This window comes from Motacilla alba, chromosome Z, assembly GCF_015832195.1.
Source record: "Motacilla alba alba isolate MOTALB_02 chromosome Z, Motacilla_alba_V1.0_pri, whole genome shotgun sequence".
In the NCBI taxonomy this organism is placed as follows: domain Eukaryota; kingdom Metazoa; phylum Chordata; class Aves; order Passeriformes; family Motacillidae; genus Motacilla; species Motacilla alba.
This window is the reverse complement of record NC_052046.1, coordinates 58,355,107-58,382,127: the sequence shown is the minus strand read 5'-3', so window position 1 is coordinate 58,382,127 and position 27,021 is coordinate 58,355,107. Positions and strand designations below refer to the sequence as shown.

At 34.7% G+C, this 27,021-nt stretch overlaps 1 protein-coding gene across 48 annotated transcripts in view; it reads right to left on the bottom strand.

The window, feature by feature from the left end:
- Positions 1 to 27,021, bottom strand: part of PTPRD (protein tyrosine phosphatase receptor type D) — a 1,163,449-nt gene that overhangs the window by 902,822 nt on the left and 233,606 nt on the right. For 47 of the 48 annotated variants that reach the window (XM_038124763.1, XM_038124765.1, XM_038124766.1 and 44 more), the window contains one exon: positions 21,582 to 21,654. The exons of the other annotated variant lie outside the window; for it this stretch is intronic. The gene's annotated coding sequence lies outside the window, so the exon portion shown is untranslated. The remainder of the gene's footprint in view (positions 1 to 21,581; positions 21,655 to 27,021) is intronic. 48 annotated transcript variants of the gene reach the window in all.

Here is a 27,021-nt window from a genome sequence, read left to right as displayed (position 1 = left end):
TATTTTATGGACTAAAGAGCATACTTTTATTGCTGAATACAACTTTGATTATATGTCACTGACACAATATTGTTTTTTAAAAGTACACAATGGTTCTGCATGATTCACAATGGTATATTGCTTTGAAAATCTGGCATAGTAGTAATCTTACTAAAATATTTTGTGCCAGAGTCTATAGTGATCTTTATATCAGTTAGCAGAGGAGTAACTTCAGTTTTTAGCTTGCCTGAAATGGAATCTTAGTATATTTAGGTTCCACTGTCTTGCTTTTCTGCATAAAATTAAAACAAGAGAATGAAATGTTACAAATTAGATATTTTGAGTTGTTACTTTTTTGGTTGCTTTTTTGTTATTATTTATTTTGTTTTTTTTAATATGGCTACTTGCTTGCACCAACATTACGTACCTTATTTTTGAGGCTTTGCAACCTAGTGTGGAGATCACTGGACTAATAACACCCACCATTTTCTAAATGTCTGTATATCTCAGCACCTAAATTGATAATTACTATTGAGAAAAAAGTAAAAAATAAACATAAAACCCCAAACAACAAAGTTAATTAACATAGAGCTAGATCTGAACCCGACCAAGAATCTGTGCAGTGCAACTGCATTGTACAGATATAGCACCTAACTGTGTATTACTTCAACACTGTAAATGGGCACTGAAATATTCTCTCTCCTCTCTGTTTCTGATTATATTAATATAATGGTTTTTCAAACCTAGTCAGCATTATACTTTGTCATTGCTAGTGCATGTTATGCAGAATTCAATCATCTGACATCATGGGTTTTATATCAATATTCTAAAGAGCTGTATCATCAAAATAGTCAATTAATAGCTTAAAATGTTTCATCTTACCATTGACTAGCACATTCTCTAGGATGAGATTTTATTTATATTACTTATTCGTAATTACTCATGTCCCACATAGTATGACAATACCTTTTAAAAACTACTGGGAAGCAGATGTTCCATTTCCAGAAGTAATAATAAATGGTTTGCTTTTTTGAGTACAAAAATACAAAGAAAAAAAGAAAATAAATTTTGTTCATGCACAAGGAGGTAATATATAGTGAGAGACTGAAATGCCCTACACACACAAATAAAAAGCCCAATATCAGGGAAGTACCACCCTGGGCAAGAACAACTTGCCAAGCTGTTAGAATAGTCTCATAGCTCACTGGTGACCTCTTGCTTACATAAAATATGCCTAGCTCTTGACCTTACTGCAGATCCATCAGGGGAAAAAACTCAAAAAAAAAAAAAAATCAGTTAGGTATTGTTGACACTATTCTGTCTTATAATCTAACATTAGATCAGAAATAAAATGTACTCATATTAATAATTGTATTACTATTAGGAAGAGCAGACATTTGAACCAATATTCCCTGGGAAGGAAGGACTGTGAAAACCCTAGTGCTTTCGAATTTCAGGTGGGTATTGGTATAAAATTTTATTAAAATTTTTATCTAAACCAATTGCTTGTATACATAGATAAAATAAGTACTTCAGAAGGTTCTGCCAGCTAGATCTTAAGAAATTTATCTGGTATACAGTATCAAGATTCATGGATTTACAGGAGTGAAAAAATGATCTCGTATCTTCTCTTACAGGATCAACAGAAGCCTGCTGGTATTTCAGCCTGACCACTAACAGACTTCATGACTTCAGTTGAATTTAGACAATCAAAAGCTCTGAACATTAATATGAGCAAGCTCCATCTCTGCACTTCAGCTATGTTATTGCTTCACATTTTGAGGTGAAAATTCCTGGATTCATAGGACTGCAAATCTATCACTGCTTACCATCCCTACTGCTTCGATAACTTTTGCTTTCTATCCCACACCTTCTGTCCTGCTTACCTGCAAAAAAAAAAAACTGGTTTCCTGCACACGTGCAGAAATTATCGTAAATGTTGGAGAGATGTGCAAAAAAGAAGATATGGCAAAGAAGTAGGATGGTATTTACACATATAATTGCAGTATAATCCACTTTTAAAAATGCAGATTAGCTGACAGAAATTTAATAAATTCCTTCTGCTCATTTATGATAGTCAAAGACTGCATCAGTGTGTAATTCAAAGGAATTAAATAATTTCATAGTACACTGAGGAAAACTGACTTGGCATAGTTGACTTACTGACACCAGCTATCCTCCTGCTGTCAGTTTTAATTCTCTATAAACAATTGTCTTTAACATCCCCTACTGCTAATTTACACTCTGTAAATGATGGGGATCATTCAGGACAATAGTATGCATTTTCTTGTATAATACCTGAAACTTAAAGAATTAAACCATTTGATCAAAATGACAATTTGAATTTGGGTTTCTAATAAAAAATTGATCTCCAATTATAATATAGCTATAAAATGTAGCTATGTTTTATGAAATAAAATGTACAGATGTAATTTTTTTTAACCTGTGCATTTCTATGTATACCTGTACTTTTTTCCCTGGTTAAACATATTCAGATTTTTTTTGTATGTCTTCCCTGCAGAGAAGATATATTATAGATAAATACATATATACACATATAAATAACACTAAGCAGGGCCAGATACTTCCTCTCAGAAATATTTTGTGGCATTTGCCCTATATTTTTCTTTTTCTGTTTCTTATAATTTATATAACCTTTATATGGAAATCATGATTTTCAGAAGAACCAATATACAGTAAATTCATTTTATACATCAGGTAAGGCCCAAAGCAAACCAGACTGCTAGTGAAAAATATGCTACTTCTTCTTTATAGGGTTTATAGAAAATAGTAAATCATAACCTCATTCTCCATTGTAATTTTTCAGTTTTACATTATAGTACACTTCTTCATATCAACGGATTTGTACAGAATGGACATACCTATAAAGTTGAACAGTCAAAACAAAGTCTACCACATTAGGCATTTGTAACTTTTGAGAGAGAGTAAAAGAGAAAACCAAAAGAGAGAAATTTCAAAATTTATAATCAGCTAAGTTTTACAATTGGTCATTTTATTAGTCTGAACCTGATTCTATGAAGTGAAAATATGAAATCTGCAAGAAATTATGAAAGCAAACCACTTATGAACAGCACTGGTCATTCTGTTACAATATATATTTTACATATCCCTGCAACTACCTATATGAGCTGAAAAGGGCAGACTATACACACAAGCTCACACAAAAGCAGCAGTGTTAAAAAAAATCAACTGTATCTTTGAACATATGGTCTGCTTGCATCAGACACTGTTCAAATCACAACAGAGGCATAGCTCTTACCCAAAGGATATAGGCTGTAGAAGTGAGGGGAACCCTCAGTAAACAGTTCTAATAGGATGAACAGCTATTCTCAAGGTAAAAACTAGGGCTCTCTCTGTACATACTCTTTACAAATTTTCAGCTTATTTGATGATATCTCCAAAAAAGAGGTAATATTTTTTACTAAAAGAAGGAGGGACTTTAATATCTTTTCATATTGTCATGTGTTAATTTGTATCAGAAACACTATTCTAATCTGCATATTGACTGAGATATTTTTTGCCTAAAGAAAAGTTTAAAGCAACACAAAGTTTCAAAAGATTGTGCGCTTCTCTTTAGGAGCAGTTGCAAATTACAACTGTAGCACTAAACAGAAGGATTCCCTAAAATAACCAGTATCTGTTCTTTTCATGACATACTTGTGATGAGTTCTCAAATAACTCCAAAGACATAATTATCAATCAGAAACTGTGAGCAAAAAGCAGTGTCTCTGAAACTGAGTTTCTTAGAGCAAAATACTCCACATGGCCGAGGAGCTGTCAATAATAGACCTTACTAATACCTTACTAATAAGGAGAAAGCTTAACTGAATTGATTTCACTAAAATTAGTTACTTTTATGCAGCATGGATCTGAAAAACACTGTGTTAAAAGTGATGAAATCATGCTGACATACGGAGGGATTTCAATCTCTTTGGTCCACCCCATATTTTGATGCCTGGGAGTATAGCCAAATATAATTTTGTGACACCTGCCAAATCAGTGGGAAAATATTACAGTCAAACCTAGATAATTAATAGTCCCCACCATTGATCAAGTCAAGATTATCCATCCCATTCTTGGAACCGTTCAGCCAGATTAGATGCAGCTTTGGACAATCTAATCTAGTGGGTAGCATCCATGTCCAGGTCAAGGGTGGGTTGGAACTAGATGATTTTTAAGGTCCCTTCCAATGCATTCAGTGATTCTGTGAACTACTGCAATCAATTTAAGCACCAAGAGCTTCTTGTCCTGGAAAAGAAGCTGTTAAAGGGATTGAAAACAGGAGCTGTTCTAGATAATTTTAATTTGATTCTGATCTTCTAATACAGTCCATTGCACTGTGCTTAGGTTTGTTTGTCTGTGCCTGTCTGTGACCTATTTAACTGATATATGTGGATGTTTATAGAAGTGTTCTGTGAATGACAGTTCTCATTTAGGTATTTCTATTCCTCTCTAAGTCTGTATTGTACTTTGTTTTGCTTCTCCCAATAAGTAGCAAAAGACAAAAGGATACCAGGAAGGTCACTGGCGCTTCATACATATGAAAAGCTCAACAAATATAATACCACTTTACTTTAGCACTGATATTATCATGCTGTCTGTCTTTGTCTTCCACTTCTCCTATACCTTGGTACCTCTTCTTCATGGCATTTTAACATTTAAGATCTTTTAAAGAGATTTTCTCCCTCTTGACTTAAAAGTTGTCTCAGTCTCTTTTCCTAAACTCCTAATGCATTCTGATCTTGATTCACCTTTCAATAAGTGATCTGATCAATAGTATGAAAGACATAAAAATCTTCTCATGATAGTTCATATGGTAACTTTGTACATATTTCTCACTATTTCCCATCTCAAATCAATCCAGAAAAAAAATATAACCTTAATTTTTCACTCAAATTTTCAGAAGGAGATATATTCTAGCACCAGGATGGAAGTAGATTAGTGACTTCCATAAACATTATGATTGTCTTTTATGTTGTCCACTTACAAAGCAAAGAACCATCTAGGCTTAACCTTACTGCATCTTTTTAAACCTTCTGTTTTTAATATGATTTCATATCATATTTTTAAAATGATATTAAATATGGCAAACACCTCAAATATTTCCAAATTTCTTTTTGATTAGTTTTGATTCCTAAAACAGATCAATTTTTATACATCCATAAAATTTTACTTTCAAACAAATAATCCAGGACAAGTGACCTTGACCAATGGTCCTTTTAATGCAGGAGCATTAAAAAGAAAAGCAAATGATACCAGCAGGTCACTTGTTGCTGTGGGGGATGGAGGCACTCACTCAAGAGCTGACTTGGCTTTTTGTCTAGGGAAGTTAGTTACTTCATGGGGATTCACATGCAGCATGCGGTGGGGAGATAGTCAAAGCTTGCCTGTCCCCCTGACTGTGAACCCTTGCTGTTCTTCCTTGTTCGAACCAGTTATACTAAATGAGGCAACCTGGAGGATAACAGTTGTGACTACAGAGATCTGGAAGACATAACCAGGACACTGGGACCCAAGTAGTATTATCCTGAATCCTGCAGATGACAGAAAAGCATGCAAAAGGAAGGTAAATAGCAAGAAATATGACAAATTAATTCCCAGCTTGAAAATCCGTAGTTCAAAATTATGTTTTCAATATGAAAGTGCAGGACATTTAATTTTGTATGTAATACTGATGGATTAACACAAATAAATTACAGAAGAAGACTCTCTGGTGAAGAAATTATGATAGAACCACCATCAGAAATCTAGACAATAATACACAGGAAAAAAAAAATATACATTAGGTTTTATTTTATATGGTTTTGTTTTGAAAGAAGACAAACTGATCTATGTTGGTATTTCAAGCTCTTAGCTTTGGTTTTAGATCCTGCAGGCAAGAAGCTAACTTCACTAAGAGGTTCATTGCAAAAAAATCTGTCTTTGAGTGGATTAATTTTTACTTGTTTCCAATTTCCTTGTTATTTGGAGTAAAAAGAATATTATTTCTCACCTATTTCATTTGTTAAATTGCTTTGAATTTAGCTTTTGTCAATTTGCCAATTTAGAGCCACTTTACAGGAGATAGGAGATTTATCTTGTAACATCACAAAGATGCCTATAATAACATATATTGTAGTTTGCATTAGTGCAAAATTGAAGTATAAACACTTACAAAATGGGCTTAAGGTAGTTTTCTTTTAAGTATTGTATTACAACCCAGAATTCCCACACTTTTATGAAAATTGACTAATTATTATTATTTTTTTCCTCTTCCTAGGAACAATCATTAAATCTGGTAAAAAGGCTGAATATAAAGTAGTCTTTTTCTCCCCATAGATCCTTTACTTCCCTTACAAGTGGTCTAGAACTACAGAATCAGACAAGCATTTGTGTTGAGTCATGGTGGGATTATCTACATAAAATAAACAGCATATAATCTTGTATTTTTTTCCACAGAGGCCGCTGAGAAAACTGGGGCATGAACCTGGTAGTGGCAGAGGCTGACAGATCTATATCACCGTGGTTGAGCTGGTAAAGCATGCCTTAAGGAGCAACAGAAATGAGGCAGTGAGACATTGCCATACGGTACAAATATCTCTGAAAATTAGTTAAAAAAGATCTAAAGAGCATCCCATTTTATACTGGCAAAGTGGTGTCAAGGGATAGCCATTTAGCAGGGTTTTTTTTCTGGTATGCTATATTATTTTAACAGTATTCAATTAAGCAGGAAAATTGGACATACCAATAAATTACTGCAGGAGCTTGACAACTATTGAGGAAGTCACTCAAAGATTGAAAAGGATTGAGAATATGAGGATGTTCTGACACTGCAGATAGTAGAGAAGTAAAGGACAAAGAGCCCACAAAGTGGAGAGGCTATGTTGGACATGGCATTCCTTCGCAAACAACAAACTATCCTGGGGAAGGGGAGGAGGACAAGGGGAGTAACAGCCTTCAGTTTTTTCCCTATTGAAGAACTATTATACTACCACTACAAATGTGCCAACTCCAATTAGTGAAGACAATCAATTTTCCTGTCTTATGCATTAAACTCTTCAACAGAACTGAGAACTTTCAAAGCAATATCAAGGTATTTCCCAGTAGGTAGAAAATATATCTAGATACACCCATAGAAATCTCCAGAATAATGAAAACAAGCAAAATGGATGATAACCCTTACTGCATCAATTGGATAGATACTTAAAAGGAAAGTATATAATTAATTAAATTATTTTCAACTTTCAGTGTGATTTGGGCCAGGAAAATAAATCACTGATTTTGAAACACTTAATTTATTCCTATCGTGACAGTCTTGGTTCAGCTACGTAGATTTATGTCCCAATTGCATCTATGAATTCTCTTATAGCAATATAACTAATATCTTTATGGCTGCTATAGCATTATTCCTGTTTGAACCAACGCTATAACATCAGAGTTCAGTTGAGACTTTTTTCTGTTTCCAAAGCATAGGAAGGTTGTTTCATTTCATGAATGTGATCATTAGCAAAAATTATCTAAAAATATCCTAAGAAGTATTTCCCTTTTCTTTACAAGTCTAGGGTTTGTCACAGAAAAACTCCAATAGTAATCCTTTTTGTAATGAGTATTTGGGGCTCAGATAATTCCATCAATGAAGTCTCTATGTTATTTTAGAATTTTAAAAAACACTCAGGTCCACTTATCAGGTCTGAACTGCTTGAACTGCTTGCATCTACTTGAACTTATCACATGCAACAATTAAACTAGTTGTTTCAATTTTACCCAACTGAAGGCACTGTTTTGATCTCATTTTCATTTCCCAGCTAGCTGTATTTCTTTTGAGCTACAAATACACAGCTGGTCTTTGTTCTCTGTTTCCCAATATATGCAGATTAGCTGGAACTAATAGCTACAGTTCTGGCTAGGCTTCTGGTTTACTGCTGGAAGTTGGGAGATCATGTACAAATTGACCAAATGCTCAAATATCACACCAGAAAATCTTTCAGTCCAAGAAACCAACAGAGCAATCACTGTAATCACTACTACTCTATTTTTCTGCGTTCTGTAGCTGTAAACCTAAAGTAAATGGAAGGTTCAATTATGCTGGCCAGTATAAGGATGTGAAGTATAAAGATTGGTAACTGGCTATTTTTTTCCTTGCTTGCAAGTAATTTATGCTTTCATTTAAAACTGATGAATATCAACACATAAAAGAATGATACATCATATATGCATGAATAATGTATGATGTAGCATTAGTTAATTTCATTTGCAAATTAATATTTTTAAACTTCTTATACTGAGAAAAGTCAAAATATATAATGAATATTATATTTCTTATACTCTGTTGTAAACCACACAGTCAAATATTTTTCACATTGAGAATTGGATGAAATAACTTCTCAAAACTCTTTTGGCAGGTGTCACCATCCCCTACCATTGAAATTGAAAGGTTTTCCATTAGTTAGTATGGAATCAGTTAGAGAAAATAAGTTGCTATATCTATTTTATACAGCTTTCACTGGTCTAACTAGAAGCACTCTTCAAAAAGATATATTTCTATTGACTAGTTTGTATATATCAAATAATTCAAACATTTTATCCCTTTCCACAGTTTACCTAAACTTTTCACATTGAGTTTTATTCAAAACACGTTATTTTAGCTTGTATAATAACAGAAAAAAAACTATATGTGTGTCTGAGGCAGTGATATATTTTGAATATGAGCATGTAGGTTTTCGACTTCATACATTAAAACTTACGTGTGAATTGTGTTCTGTTACCGTAATTAATTCATGTTAGAAACTGACAGCTGGGCACTTGTATTTTCATGTGAAGTCTTCAACATCTATCCACTAATAAAGGTTGACAAGAAGGAAACTAAATTCCTCTTTTTTCATTCCAAATCAAATTGCACCTGGCCTCTTATAACAAAAAGGCCTGCAAACCATTACTTTCTAAAGAAACCCAATGTGCAGGTACAATGTGGGAAAAGAATAATACCTACAGAATAGAAAAAAACCAACCTGAACTTTTGCACTTAAGAATCTGACATGGCTGTAATTTGTCAAAGACATAATTTCTGTCTAAAAACGAAAGAAATCAAAACTACTGAGGATATAAATTTAAAATTCATCAAATTTTAAAATTTAAAATCTATTTATATACTAGAATAAAATATATATTTAAATTCAAGTCCCGTGGTCTCTCAGTGTGGTACTATTTAACTACATGGTGGCTTTAATGTGCCAGAAACTTTTATTCTCTTTGAGATAGCAATTTATCAAAAAAATGCTTTCATATATAAAAGAAAATCTGAATAACAATTTTCTACTATTAAAACAAAGCTTTTATAAAGGACACCCCAGACAAGGGTAAGCAAAATAGTCAGCATCACCTATGTCTATTAAAACAATATGAATGCCTGCATTCTTTGAAAAAGGCTATAGGTTTACAATTCCTCATGCCAATGAGCATCTACAGTGAACTCTGAAGCTCTTTTGGCTAACATGAGCTAAACTACTGTTCCAGAGTAATTATAAATCAACTGCTTTCACAGTTTTGTAGAAGCGGGAGATTGTTGTTGCAGCACTTGTTGATTCCCCAAAACTATTTTTTCTAAGAGATATTTATGGGCTGATTTTGTGCGGTTTTGTGGTTGGGTTTTTTTGTTTGGTTTTTGTCTGTTTTGGGTTTTAGGTCTAATGCACATGAGTTATCTACGAGATAATTCAGCAGACACATATTTAATTTCACCATAAACAATACTGTGAAACAAAGAAAGAATGACAGACATTTTAATTCCAGATGAGTGCTCACTGAAACCATTATGGTGCTTACCAGACTAACCTCAGGTGCTTAGTAGTCATTTCCTTTGTAAACCCTATATGCGTACTGGTTTTAGTCCTCTTTTTGAATAGTCTTTACTGACTTTTATTGTTTAGTTAGTTTATATTCTCAGGAAAAGCCTTATTCTGTCTTTAACCAGCATTCGATGTTAAAATACTGTCTAAAAACAACTGCGATCACGTTCAATTCCCTACCTGTGTAGTTTTTCAAGCTCTTTTTAACTCCCACAAGCTGTTGCAGTTTTTAGAAGAAACAAATCAGGGAACATGAAACCTCAGTTTTGTAGAATTATTGGTAAATATTACTTTTAATGAGGCTTGGTTTACAGTAACTAAAAGCTTAATGTAGCTGTATAAATAAGTGATTCATCCCATCTTACTATTAAGTTCTTTTGGGGTTAGATGCTTTAATTCTCATTTGCATTTTAATTCATGGTGAAGTTCAAACTCACACTAGAATTTTGGAAATTTAATTCCCTGTTGAATTGTTCAACTTATAAAGATACTATGGTTATTTTAATAGCTTTGCTTGTTACTGTGAACCAAACCTTCTTTCTTGTCTTTTTCAAATGTCCTAAAAAATAGTTCAGAACAAAATAAAAGAAGAACATTTGGTTTCTTATTATCGGGGAGAAGAAAAAAAATCTTCCTGACAAGAATTAGCATTCCTGTAAATAGGTTTTTTAATACAAATACTGCTGGAACCTTCTGTACTTGTGCTGCAACCTGGACAATATTAGGAGGAGCATTTTGCATGGAAGACATACAGTTTTATGCTCTAGAATACCCACAAACTAGCGAGGCATTCTCCATAATTTACTTTTATGAGTTTCAATTTCAAATTAATTTTACAAACTTAATGGTTTGGGAAATTATTATGGGAAACTATAATTTAGAGTTGACCTTTTTTGAGCTACCTGTTACTTGATTGGTTTAGCTAGCAATGTCTTTAATTGAATTTGTCAGCAACAAAAATATGTGTGCCAACAGCTGCTGACTTAAATTTTATAATTATTGTTATTACCTTAGATAAAAATCTAAGCAGGCAAAAAAAAAGAAGGGGAGTAGAACAAAGTCACCTACACTAGTCACCTAATGTAGTATTTACAGAGTAAATGTCTCAATGAAAAAGTTGTAATACTTACTGCTTCTTTAGAAATATATTTCTGCATTAGAACAAACTGTGACAAATAGTTTTCATTTAGTGAAAAAAATCCCAAGTTATATATGAGATGATGTGGGTAAAACATTATTATACATATATTATTTCATTAGCAAAATCTTCATAATATCATCAGAAAAAAACCACTTTAAAGTTCAGTCTTGAATTCTAAAAATCTTAGCTCTTGTTTGCTATTTCAGAAATGTTTTTTGCAAGGTGCTGCACATGGGTTTGGGCAAACCCTAGTACCAACACAGGCTGTGGGAGTGAACAGATTGAGAGCAGCCCTGCTGAGGAGGACTTGGAGGTTCTGTTGGATGAGAAATGAATTTGCGGCCCATTTCTGGTCTGTATCAAAAGTTGCATGGCCAGAAGGTTAAGGGAGGTTATTTGATTCTGTCCCTGTACTCTGCCTTGTGAGACCCCACCAGGAGTGCTGCACTCAGCTCTGGGGTCCCCAGCACAAGAAGGACATGGACTTGTTGGAGTGAGTCCAGAAGAAGGCCACCAAGATCATCAGAGGAATGGAGCATTTCTACAAGGAAAGGCTGAGAGAACTGAAATTGTTCAGCCTGGAAAAGGGAAGGCTTTGCAGTGATCTAATTGAAGCCTTCCAGTACCTGAAGGAACCTACAAGGGAGAGGTAGAGAAATTATTTACAACACCATGTAGTCACAGGGCAAGTGGCAATGGCTTCAAAGAGAGTAGGTAGAGATTAGATATTAGGGAAAAAATCTTTACTGTGAGGCTGGTGAGGCACTGGAACCTGGACCCCAGAGAAGGTGTGGATGTACATTTCTGGAGGTGCTCACAGCCAGGCTGGAACCCTGAGAAAGCTGGTCTAATGAAATGTGTCCATGGCAGGGAGCTGGAACTAGATTACAATTAAGGTCCCTTTCAACCTAAACCATTCTATGATTCTATGAAATACAGACCTCTTATTTGTACAATGAATTACAGCCGTAACATCAAGACCGATTGTTTTGGGATTTTTTTTAAGAGATAGTACCAAAATCTCTAATTAAAATAGGACAAAGCAACCTGACAGCTGAATTTGTATACACACTGTATCAGAAAATGAAAGCCATTTTCAGATAACTAAATTCTCACCACTAAATATTTAAAAAATAACTTGGCACTGATTTTTGAGGGAGGAGTTCTGGAAGCTTGTTTGTTTGCTTGATTTTAAAGTATCTCTTTGCCGTTAAGTCATGTTACAAAGAGAAGAATCATTAAATGTACCACTGTCTTCTAGTCTGAAACAATTTTTGAAGAATAAAACAGCTGTTTCCTTCAAATGCACTACTTTTTTCATCCCATCAGACAAACTTTTTCATAGTTTATTTTTAATCGTGTTTTGCCTAATTTCCTGCCATAGAAGTACAGGGAATTTTATATGTTATTTCTAAAAAATATTTGAGGAAACATGACATTCACCAAGGGAATTGAATGCATTTGAAATTCTCTCTAGCTCCAACTCACATACCAAAATGGATTCAGGAAGAGGTCTTCTGATTTTCCTAGGTATGATTCTTTTTCCTACTGTCCTTACTGCAACTCTTCCTTTGGTAACCTAATGCATAGTTTAAAGCTGGTTATTGAGACATAAAAGCCCTGTATACTATTGGGAAAAATCTATGTTTACTGTCTTTGGATAATATGGGACTTTTTAGAAGCATTAAAAAAGAGTAAGTACCAGTCATCCCACTTTCAACAAATCTGTTTCATGGCTTCACTAATCCATATGAATGAATTATTTGAACTGGTTAATTAATGACCAAAATTTTTAGAGCAGAACTCTCTACCCAAAGTCATTCTTCTTCTCTCATATTTCTGGAATCATAAACCTTGTATTTTGTTTAATATATTGCAACAAATTAGATAAACACATTTCAAACTGTGGGGCTGAAAAAAAAGTTCTATTGTATTCCAGTTTTAGAACTGTCACCATAATTGCTAACCTATCTCATAAGCAATTTCTCCTAATTTGAGAGCATCCTATTTCAGGGACATAGGGTTACGTGCTATTGTCACAATACGACACGAAATGACGACACTGACACTGCTGCTTTCCAGGTGAATAAAAAAGAGAGACTTTTATTTTCTGACTCCAACATTTATAGTTTTCCAAAAGTGACAGTGGATTGGAGGATGACAGTGCCACCTCTCCAATGACACTGGACAGACTAAGAGTCCATCAATTCTCTCCTCCTCCATAAAAGAATGTAAAACGTAAGTTATTTACTGAATTGTGTGTGAGAAAGTTTGTTACAAGAACATAAACATCAGAAGGTTTAGCAAAGTCTTAAAAAATCAGGGTGACATGCTATTGCCTATAAAATAGAAGTTAATGTATAAAAGGTATTTTGTTACAAGTATACAAAACTTCTGGGTTTGGGTGGGCTTTTTCTTTTTTGGTTGGGTTTTTAGGGTTTTTTTAAAAATTTGTTTGGTTGGTTGGTTTGGTTTTACTTTGGTTTTGCTTTTGCTTTCTTTGTTTGTTTTACATTTTAAAAGAACACCATATCTGACAAGATGCTGTGCTTCTCATGGACAAAAGAAATTTATGGAAGATTTTAAGGCATGGATTATCACAAAAGAACAAATATAGAAAAAGAGTAGAAATATGATCCTGTAAATAGAAAATGCAAATAATAATAATCCAAGTAAAAAGTTGATGTCAGTGTATTCTTTGCAGCCATTCAGAAATTTAAAAAGGTTTTTAGCAAATTTAAAAGTTGTATTTTTCTGATCTATTTGAACAATGCATCTTGTATTGGAGCAACTATAATAAACCACTTTCTATTCTGCAGCTATTTTCAAAAATCAATTTCTATCAAAAATAGTTGTCTAATGAAAATGTGGAAACTATAGATTTTAAAAACTTATGCAGGAAGCCAGGTGTTGTGATGGCATAACATGAGCCTGTTAGGAGCTGGCTTTGTACTATGGCTGTGAATTTCTTGATACAAGTCATGTAGTACATCATAGTAATATAATTCAAATCCCTTTCATATGATAGCATGTTCCTTATCAGAAACATATTTCCATTCACCTGTAAAGATGAAAGCATGTGAAGACAAACACTTTGAATAAATTATTTTTGTCAAGTACTGATATTATTCTGCCCCCAAAATAAGTAAAAACTGAAAAATCCACTTTTCATGATTTCTAGTACATCAGTATGGTTTTGTCAGAGGATTCAGATGTAACAGCAACCTGCTTATTTTTAAGCAGCAAAAAGGCATTTTTGTACTTCCAAGATGTCATCCCTATTACTATAGGAAATCAGAACTACAGTCATGAATTCAACAAAAGAAACTAAGTGTAGTTGTTTATAACATCAAAGTGTGTTGAAAGCACAGAGCAAGCAGACAAAGAAAAGTGAAGGATTTTTGCCTTTTTGGAATCTTGAATATCAAGTCAATTGTAAAGATACTATGTACAGATTTTTCATACAAGACTTCAGAAAAAGGCCAGACCTGTCTTATCTTTTTAACATATATGTTGTCAACTATTGGGTCACTCTACATTGCTATTCATGTTTACTGAAAGACTAGTGAAAACATGCAGTCATCTTAGATTTGTTTTGAGTGGTTTATAACAGAAAAGTTGATTAAATTTATTATATATTTGCTAACATAAATAGAGAAGAATACACAGTATTCTGCATTACAATGTTTCAGAATGGCATATGTTATTCAGAATTGTATTATAATACTTAAAAATCTAAAACAAAGTTTAACATCTTCAGTGCACTGAGAGTAGTTTTCCTGCTTTTCTATTTTTGAATGCCTGCCTTTACTAAAGTGCTGCCTCAAAAAGCTGCTTCAAATGTGCATGGAAACCATAGTCTAAATGATAAATCCTCTAAAAAAAGTCAATTTTCTCTCAGGATCTGACCAGGAAATAATAAAAAAAGAACATGTGGGAAAGTAACTGCACAATCTTGTTCACTAATTCTCAACAGATGCAATGCTCTGAAGAATCAAAATAACACTGAGCATTATATATGTAGTGAAAGTGCATTTTAATTCAAAATTGGAAAGATAAATGAAAAAAAAATTACTCTGGATGCCTTGTCTTGAGAAGCTTCATATTTTATTTCATAACTTGCATAAGGTACAACAGAATTTCAGCCTCTGTCTATGTAAAGTTTATCACTGTCCTAGATCACACGGAAATTAATTAGTTTTACAGGTAAAGCCTACTTCACAAAGATCAACTGTACTAATCTATAAAAAAGAAATGCATTATAAAATACACTTCCAGCAGGTTTCTGGAAAACATCAATGATAACTTCCTGTACAAGGTAGTGAATGATTCCAAAAGCAGTAGTTTGCTGCTCAACCTCATACTAACAAATAAGAATGTTGATGATGTGAAGGTTGGGTGCAGTCTTGGCTGTAGCAACCCTGAAATTGTGCAGTTCACTACTGAATGAAAAGGTATCAGGACAGTGAGTAACGTTACGGCCATTGACTTCAGGAGAGCTGGCTTTAGCCTCACTGGGGATCTTGGAGAAGTCCCAGAAGAACAGGCCTTGCAGGGAAGAGGACTCCAAGAGAGTTGGCTGATTTTCAAGGATCAGTTCCTCCAGGCTCAGGAGTGATGTGTGCCAGTGAGAAAGTAGGTGAAAAGAGCAAGAAACCTCCTTGGATGAATAAAAAACTCCTGTCATTATTCAAGAGTTAACAGGAAATACACCGGAGATGGAAGTGAGGTTAGGTCACTTGGAGTGAATATAGAGAGGTGATCAAAGTAGAAATGAGACTAGAAAGGCCAAGGCACATCTAGAATTAAATATGGCCAAGGATGTAAAGGATCTAAAAAAAAGGCTTTTCAAATATATGAATTACAAAAGAAAAGTAAAAGAGAATATAGGCCCATTGGTAAATGCAGAGGAGACCCTGGTAAGAGGAGGTAAAGAAGGCAGAGTTATAGAAGCATCAGTCTACACTGATGAGACCAGCCTCCAGGAATATCTGACCCAGGAGACCAGGTTAAATGAATGTTGGAAGGAAAACTTCCTCTTGATCACAGAGGATTGGGTTAGAGTCAGGAAAACATGATACCCACAATTCCAAGGGCCCTGATGGGATGAATCCACAAGTGCTGAAAGAGCTGTTGGACATCCTAGACAGGATGCTCATGACCATCTTTAAAAGGCCTTGAAGATCAGAAGAGGTACCTGAGGACTGGAATGCAGCAAACGTCACCCTGGTCTTCCAAAAGGGCATGAAGGAGGAGCTAGGGAACTACTGCCCAGACAGCTTCACCTCAATCACTGGAAAGGTGATGCAGTGAGTGCCTCATTCCGGAGTCTGTGACTACCACATGGAAGGCAAGAAGCTGATCAGGAGTCAGCATGAATTCAGTAAAGACAGGTCATGTTTGAACAACCTCATTGCCTTTCATAATGAAACAAGTAATCAGATGAATGAGGAGAGAGCAGTGGATGTTGTCTACCTTGACTTCAGCAAGGCTTTAGACACTGTCTCTCACAACATCCTCACAAGCAAACTCAGGGAGTGTGGATGAGGTGAGTGCACAGGGAGATGGATTCAGAACCAGCTGAATGGGAGATGCCAGGGGGTTGTAATCAGTAGTGTAGGGTCTGGCTGGAGGCCTGTCACTACTCGTGTCAACCCAAGCTTCAATACTGATCCAGTACTGTTTAACTTGTTCATCAATAACTTAGATGCAAGTTATTGATGCAAGGGGCAGAGGCCTCCTCAGCAAGTTCACTGATGACACAGAGCTGGGAGCAGTGGCCAATATCCCAGGGGGCTGTGCAGCCCTTCAGAAGGGCCTTGAGAGGGTGGAGAGATGGGCAGAGAAGAGCTGTCTGAAATTCCAAAAAGGCAAATGCAGGGTTCTGCACCTGGGGAAGAATAACCTGGGCACCACAACAGGCTGGGGGCTGATCTGCTGGGAAGCAGCTCTGCAGACAAGGACCTGGAGGTCCTAGTGGAGAAGAAGCTGACCATGAGCCAGCCCTGTGTCCCAGTGGCCAAGAAGGCCAGTGGTGTCCTGGGGTGCATCAGGAAGAGCATTGACAGCTGGTAGAGGAAGGTGATCCTGCCCATTTACTCAGGCCTGGTGAGGCACATCTGGAGTGCTGTGTCCAGTTCTGGGCTCCTCAGTGCAGGGGAGATCATGAGAGATCCTGGAGACGGTCCAGTGGATGATTAACGGACTGGAACATCTCTTTTACAAGGAAAGGCTGAGAGAGTTGGGCCTGTTCAGTCTCAAAGAGACAACTGAGAGGGGACCTTGTTGATGTCTGTAAGTATCTGAAAGGAGGGTAATAAAAGGCTCCAGGCTCTGCTCAGTGGTGCCAAGCAATAGGACAAGAGGCAATGGGCAGAAAATTATGCGCAGGAAGTTCCACCCGAATATGAGGAAGAACTGCTTCACTGTGTGGGTGACCATGTTTTGAATGAGATTGCCCAAAGAGGCTGTGGAGACTCCCTCACTCAGAATATTGAAGAGCCATCTGTATACAATCCTGTGCAAGGTGCTCTCGAATCTCCCTGCTTGAGCAGGGAAGTTGGATCAAATGCCCAACTGTGGTCCTTTCCAGTCTAACCCATTCTGTGATTATCAAACACATGAAAATTAATAAAAATCAACTTAATTTAGAAGGATGCTGATTTTACACATAGTTGCATGTAATCACTGCTACTTTCAGATAATAGCTTTTTTTATGTAAGAATTCTAATATAATATAAATTTGAAAATTAAAACCAGAACAATAACAACAAAAAAAATTACAATTTCCTAAGCAAAAGGATTTTAACAATGTTTTTGGGGTTTTTTGTGGGTTTTTTTGGGGGGGTTTTTTTGGGGTTTTTTTGGTTGGTTTTGCTTTTTTTTTTTTCTAAACGATATTGATCTCTGCCAAGAATACATGGAGGGAAAAAAGGGTCTTTTGCTATGAAGTTTTGGCCAATTCCACAAAAAACATTTCAGACAAAAAGGTGTTTTCTACAAATTATTAACTAATCTTTAGGTATACAGAATCCTAACCAGGCACTAAAATCTGTCAAAACTGTACAAGATTTTAAAATGCCTTCTGAGAAACAATCAATACTTATTCTTTAAATAATCCTAACATATAGGAAAATTGATTAATATATTAACTCATTTTAAACCCATGATTATGCAATATACATATGATGTTTTTAATAGAAGATTGATATATATGTATATCAACAGGTTGCACTAAAAATGTTCTTTAAAAAGTTCTGTCTCTCAATTAAGTGACTTATGATAAAATACCAATTACTACTAATATGCTAAAATTAGACCAAAGATCCTGTGCTGCAAGATCCTGTACTACCTGGTTGTGAAAAGTAAAGTTATAATTGCAAAGAAGCAATATTTTATTTTTTATTCAGATTATATTATTTCAACCTCTGTTTTCTAACTCTAGATTGCCTTTCGTGACTCATCTACTATAGTTAGCGCACAGATACTGAGAAATACTGACCTTTATAATATATTTCCTTGCACTACTATTTGCTGTATATTGCATATTTGGGAGTACCAAAATAGCAATATTTTCTTGGAAAGAAAAATACAGATTAAAAATGTTTTTCCTTTCGTTTTACTGAAAATCATCTGTAATAGAATAGTATGAAGAAAAGAATTGAGTACTTTCAATAGATGCCTGACTAGTTAATGAAGATTTTGTTTATTCCAGTTTCTATCTGCACAATGAAAGAAGTCTGGAAGAACTAAATTACTTGAAGTACATATAGTTTTGTGGACAAAAATATTTTCATTGGTAATGTATCTGTTCTGTATTTATTTTTTTGTGCAAGTCTATTAGGTTGCTTTCTTAATCACTATTCCTTCATTAGAAATGACATCTTGCCTTGTGTTATTGACAGTTTCAGTAAAAATATATTTATGAACAATATAGATTTTTTATCAAAAAAGGAGGTTCTTTTTTCATAATTTTAAGCTTGATTAAGTGTTTAAGTGAATTTTGTGCTGATGGTAAGTAGCTAAATTAACCGGAATTTTTTAGCCATAACTACAGTATTGCCTGAGTGTGGGAGTGTTCACTTTTTTTCCAGGACTCATCCATCTTTAGCCATAAGACTCAAAACTGCTTATTGACTTAAGGAGCAGTTGACTCTGCATAAATGTCTCATCTTTGACCTTTGTGTTGTGATTGTGAGACAGGAACTATTGTCAAAACACACAATTTTTTTGTAATGTAATTCTTTATCCACAGCATTCGAACTCATTCTATCATCACATTTCAGCTAGCCAAATAACTATCAAACTAACAGAATGTTCAAACTGAACAAATCTAAATTAGCTTCAATAATACGGCCTAGAGGTTAAAGCTTGAATATACTTATTCTAGCTTGCCAAGCTATTGAACTGGTAGTCAGTGTTAAGAGGTTTAGTACTCATATATTATTATTAATATTATGAATTCCATCATAAAAGGCTTAAAAAATAATAAGTGCCTTCTTAAGTCTATTATCAAAAAAAAGTAATAGACTGCATCTTATATGCCTGTATCCAGAGTCTTCATCTTTTTCATCAATCACAACAAATTTGTGCTAAATAATGAAGATGTATTGTCTCCTTTTGCATGTATCTTAATTATCATAAAAGTGCCATAGACATATCTCTGTTCATCCAAGTTTAAATATGGAATCTGAGACACAATGAAGTCGGAGGGACATGCTTTGTAGTTCTGCATTATCAAAATTTCACTCTTAAGGGGAATATTACATTGACATTTTCAGGGCTGAAACTGTGCTCACCAACCAGAGCAAAACAAATCACTGAATTTCTGTTTAAGAGAAATCAATACCTAAAAGAAGCAACCTCTATTCAATTTTCAGCAGGTATTTCTATGCTTATGAAGTTTTGCTAAAGTACTTCCTGTAAGAGATAGTTTGCACAATTTGGATTTATTTTTTTCCAAAATATCTGTAATGAAAATGAATGGAAGTTCAAAAATTGTATATTATTGTATACCTATGCCACAAATACAGAATTCTTAAACTAACACAAATATTAAACCACTGAGACTATGCTGTAAATTTGGCAGAGTTTTTTTTTTAATTTTTAATTTCCTATTGTTTTTTCATTGCTATTAATTCCTTCAAGGAAATGTCTTACATTTGATGAAGGGACATACTTTTAGGAAATTTTATTTATTCCAGATTTAAAATCTTGAAGAAGTGGGAATCTAGCCACAGACAATCAAGAATTCTTTAACTGTGAAATATAAATATTAATAAATAGTTTGCGTTTATTTAAAAAAAACCAAAACCCTCAATCTGATACAAGAGACTGCAGAAATAAATATGATTTGTATTTAGTAGATTTTACTTTAAGAATGTGAATTTGTTCTAAGAATGTGTTTATTAATTTGGGTAAAATACTTTATTGCATCTGAACCACTTGTATTTTTACAGTAGGAAACACCAACACAAGGGGATATTTTTTTTACTAAAAAGTAATTTATATTTTGTATTAAAATTAATTTATATTTTAGCTAATAAAAAGAGATAAGAGTATCACCAAATGGCATGATTTATATTACACTGTAATCTGTAGCACATTTTTAAAGGCAAGGAAAATAATTCCTTGAAAAGGAAACTTAGTATTAAAATGGAATTTCATTGTTGGTATTCACTCCAATAAATAGACACTGCTTGTGTGACATCACTTCTTTTAGATAACAATGTAGTTAGTGACATTATACTTCAATGATATCACAAAGAAAAAGTCATGCAGATGACTGATAAGAACAAATATCTCCCTGGTTTAAAAGAAAAAGAATGAGCATGGTATATTAATGCTGAGAGAAATGGGACGCAATTGTCTAAAACATGACTCACAATCATTGGGCCCTTCATTATTCAGAACTTTTTTAACACCTAGAAATAAGTAACCATTGTGTCTGTTTTCTCTACTCAGAAAATTTTAAAATAATCCTATTTCAGATGAAAGCTCCCAGTTAGAGAGTATTATATAAGAGTTACTAGAGTGTTGCTAAGATCAACAGAAGCGATGATGTAATTTATTAGGGCTTTCTAAAAATTGCTCATCCAGGAACATTGACAGGTTGCAGTGACGTTTTAAATCTACATGGCTTCTTTGCAGTCAGAAAAATAAAAGCCATTAGTTTTGTCATACTCATACGAGTGTGGATATGGAATATTCTGGAAGGAGTCTGACATGTAGTTGATAAATAGGTTACTGGAATTTGGAAACCTGATAATATCTAACATTCCTGAGTGACTTGTGCTCTACTGAACTAATTACAACAATCACCCAGATTTCCAGATGTGTAGGAACCTAGGATTTCTGGAAAATAGGAACTGAGCATGTAGAAATCAACTGCTCTGTTTATATGATATACAGTTGATCTGTAAATACAGAAATAACCTGACACTGCTGTGATTCAGACTTCATACATATAAAATCAATCACAGATTTAAAGTTTTGGAAATTTGCCAAGAGAGCCTGGAAGAAAAGTTTGTCAGATAGACTCTGAAGGACATTGTTATAGAAGTTAAATCTGAAATGACAATTCAGCTGATCAAAGTAATAGATCTACACCAACTTACCGCCTCACCAGAATGTCCTCATAGCACAGTTAATGACTGGAGGATTAAAAGTGTAAGACTCTTCAAGATTTCCCTGAAATAGAAAATCAAACATGTTTTATTTGCTTTTCTACAGCAACACCAATAAATTCTGAAGGGTTCAAGAAACAGAAAAATTTAATACACTGATAATAAACAACTTCTGCAAACAGTAACCATTAAAAAGCAGCAAAACAAAGTGGACTTTCTAGAGGAACTGTGATGTGAAAGAATATAAATCATATTCATACACAACTATTTATATTGAAATTATCTGTACTTGATTGAAGTGGTTATGAAACAATTGTGTTCCAAACACATTGTCTTATTCATAAACACTTTCTTTCTTTGTCACTGCGCTCGACCAGCCCTTTCTCAGTGTACTGTTTTGTGCAAAAATACTGTTTCATAACTGAACTTATGATATTAGCTCTCTAAATACACCAAACATATTACCAAAACCAGCAGTATCTGCACCAACTCAGTAAATTACTTTAGATATATGAAAACAGAACTGTAGCCTTTTCAATAATAAAGTTATCTTTTCACATATCACAAACCTGTGACAACCTCTACCATATGGACATCCATTCAAAGCACTCATTTAGCTCTTTCTCACTTGCAGTCAAGCTTAAGAGGTGAGCCTGTGAAAACCCTGTGATGTTCAACACGGCCAAATGCAAGGTCCTGCATCCCGACTGGGGAAACCCAAACATAAGTACAGCCTGGGTGGAGAATGGATTGTGAGGAGAAAGATTTAGGGGCATTGGTTGATGAGAAGGAAAACACAACCCAGCACTGTGCACTTGCAGCTCAGAAAACCAACTCAGCCTGGGTGACATCTAAAGTGGTGTCCCCAGCAGGTCAGTGGAGGTGATCGTCTCCCTCTACTCTGCTCTTGTGAGACCCCACCTGGAATGCTGTATCTGAGGCTGAGACACCCAGCAAAAGAAAGATATGGCCCTGTTGGAACAAGTCCTAAAGAGAGACACTAAGTCGACCACAGGACTGGACAATCTCTTCTGTGAAGATGGGCTAGGAGAATTGCGCTTGCTCAGTCCAGAGAAAAAAAGGCTTTGGGCCGGAAATGGACTTTCGACAATGGCATGTAGTAATAGGCCAAGCAGTAATGGCCTTAAGTTTAAGGAGTGTACCTTTAGGTTAGATATTAGGAAGGAATATGTTGTCCAAAGAGGTTGTGGACTCCCCATCTGTGAGAGTACAAGGCAAGGCTGGATAAGGCCGTGTACAACTGGTCTAGTGGAAGGAGACCCAGGTAGGGCATATGAATCTAGAGGACCTTTAAGGTGCCTTCCAATCATAATCATTTAATGAGTCTATGATTCTGTGATGTTTCCTTTGGGGTAAGGCTGGGAGAGGCAGAACTGCTCAGTCTGGAGAGAAGGCTCAAGGGAAACCTCATCAAGACATATAAACAGCTGAAGAGAAGACGCAAAGATGGAGTCAGGCTGTTTTCTTTGGTGTCCAATGAGAGGACAAAAAGCAATGAGAAAAAGAAAACATGAAAGAGCTCTATGACTATCAGAAAACAGCTTTTTTTACTGTTACTAAATACTGAAGCAGTTTGCCAAGAAATGACTGTGGAATATTCACCTTGGAAATACTAAAAACTATCTGGACATGGTCTTAGGTAATCTGCTTTCAGTAGCTCTGCTTGAACAGGGAGGTGGGCCCAGATCCAATCTCAACCACTCTGTGATACTGCGATATTTTTTACACAGCACTCATGAATTTGTGTTTTATCCACTCACTCAGCAGTCTGGGATTGATAGCCACCTTCCACTGTTTTATATATCTCAGTCATGTCATTCAGAAATCACAATATTCCTAAACGATTTAGGAGAGAATAAAAGTAAATAGCAATAAATGACCATCAATGATCAAGAATGTTTCAACCTAAAAACTATCTTCCCTGAAAATATTATATTTTCATCATAATACAATAACAGTTTCACTGGTTTTGTTGTTTTGTTTTGTTTTGTTTTTTTAATTCACTGCATATGCAGCATGAAGACAATTGTTAAAAATAGGCAGGTTTAAAACTTTTGTTATAAGCGAGTGGTAAGTAGTATAAAATACAAGGGGAACATATGTTTGGAGCATTTATTTAATACAATCTTGCAGGGATTTCAAATGTGGTGAAACATGGTTGTATATGACAATGGACTGAGTCAATCATTTTTATGTCAGAAGCATTTCACTATCTGCTTTATTTTCCACAGTCAGACTGGAAGCAGATTGAATAGAAACACACAAATAGTAATGTTGTCAGTGCTCAAGGCTTAATGACATAGTTCTTTTTTTTTAAATCAATTATTTTATTTTTTTAATCTAAGTTGCTTAACTAATCATCATATCATAGGAATGCTGATTAAGCAATATGAACTCATAAAATATGTCCTGAAAACTGGTACACTATGCATTGTTCCTTTTTCATAAAAATGTATCCAAATATAAGATTCTTCCATTCTTTTATCAGTTTCCTTTGTTACTCTATACTATGCATTTTAGTTGCCTGTATTAAATTTGTTTTGTCTAATTACACAGTCTTTCATCACTTGAGAATTAAGAACCTGTTCTGTTCACTGAAAGACTGTTTTCACATTCAATACTTTCCCTTTCTGTTAATAGTGCTATTTTTCATCAACTTTTGCTTAAAAAACCCAGAAATTCCAACCACAAAACATAAACAATATGGCCTAAATATATTCTTAATGTTCTAATTTGTTAAGCACAGTTATATAGATTAATTTATGGTCATTTTCTTGAAGAATAAAAAACACATTCTGTGTACATTTAAAAGAAAGAGGAAGAAATATTTCAGAGTTGTAGTAGAGGGACAGAAGTTGAGTAAGACTATTTTTTTCCTATATTTGGAGCCATGCATATCTTACACCTCTCTTTTCCCCTGCACTGTTCTTCTCCACCTACCATTTCATGGCTCTTTTCTATTCTTACTTAATTTCTTTTTCTGATAGTTTCACAGTTAGGCCTCATTCAGTTTCCGTCTCAGTATCAAAGATATCAGTGTATCAGCAAATCTTTGAGCTTAAATTATTGATGATTAAACTGCAAAAACTGACAAAATCAACAGCCCATCTGAATATCACAGGGTAGCTCTGGAAACTCATCTATTTGGTTTCCTAAACTTGCTGAAACAGAAAAACCTCTATCACTGGCTATTTATTTAAAAGACAGAAAAAACCCAAAGAGGATAGTGGGTTACATAGTTAAAAATATCAAGGGAATAATGTTTCTGTACAGCCCCACAGGATCAATAGGCTTGTCCCTGCCTAAAAATAAAATAACTTATAAAATGACTGTTATTTTTTTTTTTACAAAAATACTCCTTGCCCTAAAAAATCTTTAGTGTCTCCAGAATCTTTATTATTTAAATATAAAATATAAGAAAGCAGATGTCATAGTTCCCAAACTTTGTTTCTAAGTCTGTGTCACACAATGCTAAAAGCTCTTGAGAGAAAAGACGTGTTCTGTGCTGAATGGCCATCAGTGGACTTTGGGGCAGACATTGCTGTTAGACTCTGTATGACCACAGCCAGGCCTCTCTCAGGTTTGTCGCTGGTAAACTGAGTTGTCAGTCTTCTGCTATGTCACTGACATGCCATGCAAATAAGTTCATTGAAGAATACTGCAAAAGCATCTGAATCCCTGGGAATGAAGGTAACTCATTTAAGTTTGACCTAATTAAGGTTAACTCTCTTGTAATTGTCCTTTAGTCTTCCTAATCACTCTAGTATTGAAATAATGAAAATGGGCATTCATTGTATTCCATACCTTAGGAAGGCAGAACTAGCAGCTAACATGGAACACAGAGTATCTTCCACTGCTTCATGCTTTTCTGCCCTGTCCACTGTTTCTCCCTTGACAGAGTCCATGAGTCCATGAGCTCAGCACTGTTACTTAGGAAAAAAGAGTTTCATTTTCTGCAAGTTTACCTTTTTGATGGCAGTCTGATAAATGTTACACCTGGACAGGGAATGGGGCAGAAGCATATGAACTGGCACTTTTTGTGGTAACTAGATTGTAGCTTGTTTTTTTTTTCAAAAGAAAAGCCTCTCTCAGTCATCTGAAGGTCACAGTAAGGGGACAGACAAAACTCTTTAACAGCTGAAAAGCCTGTCAGGAAAAAAAATGACATAGTAGTCAAGCTTTTTTTTTTTTTTTTTTTTTTTTTTTTTTTTTTTTTTTTTTTTTTTTTTTTTTTAAGGGAAATAGTCTGGCTGTATGTGTGGATATGGCACAGAATAGAAAATGAGGTCCTATATGGACTCATGACCCAGAAGTCACTTCTGTGCTCTGGAAAGGAAAGAAACACCTACATCCAAATCCAAAAAATTGCGAGAAGAGAAGGAATTAAATAAATGACATAATTAACTCAATGCAAACAACTGCCATGCTGGGATAGCCTAATTCTGTGTAACATCATTTACATGCTGGGAACTTGCACCAACATAACACTGTAACATTGGATAACTTCAGATTTAGATTATACAAAGGGTGTAGAAAATCTTTAAAGATGGAAGCACTGAAAAAATAGAATATCAGGTTCAATATAAGCAGGAAAGGTGAGCTAGACGTTAAATCTTCTACAAGCTAAAGGTACTTAGTCTTATTTGGAATTAGCGTCAGAGAGTAGATTCCATGCTTCTATCATTTTACTAAAAAACACTTAAAAGGATGAAAGACTGCATAAAATGTAGGTCTCTACCTTAAATTCTCCTTTCATAGTAATTTATTTTCCCCCATAGAATTGGAAGTCATTTATATTTAGGATTTTCTAGTTTTGACAAAGAGATTATGCAGTCCAAAACTGTTTTCTTATTAAGAGCAATTTTCCCCTCACTGATACAATAACTGCCATCAACATCTGACAGTCATTCTCAGGATGTGTGAGTACACCGTGTTTACTGTCATTCTTGCAAATATGAAGTGTGAAAAATATGTATTTCTCAAATAAAATTTAGAGTAAAATATTTCTTACCTAACCATTTGCTTTCAATCAAGAAAGAACACCAAGAGATACATCTTTGGCTCTAAGCAGCAACATGAAAGAGGAAAAATATACATCTCTCAAATGAAAACATGGAAGTATGAAGAATGATATCAAAATCAGGATTTTCAATATTTAGAAAACTGGGTACCTAATTTAGTTCAATTATTTTCCTTAGAGAACAAAACTGCAAAGTCTTCCAAAAAGACTAGATAAACCAGGACAAATGAATACTGGTCTAAAAAAGCTAGAGTATTTCCCACTTCTAGAGGTAGCAGTATACATGCACATGAAGGATAATGAAAAAAAAAGTTGATTAAGAATTTTGTTTCTGATGTGTTTTATGAGAATAAAAGATATTTTGCCCTTAAACATTTTTTTTTCTTTCTG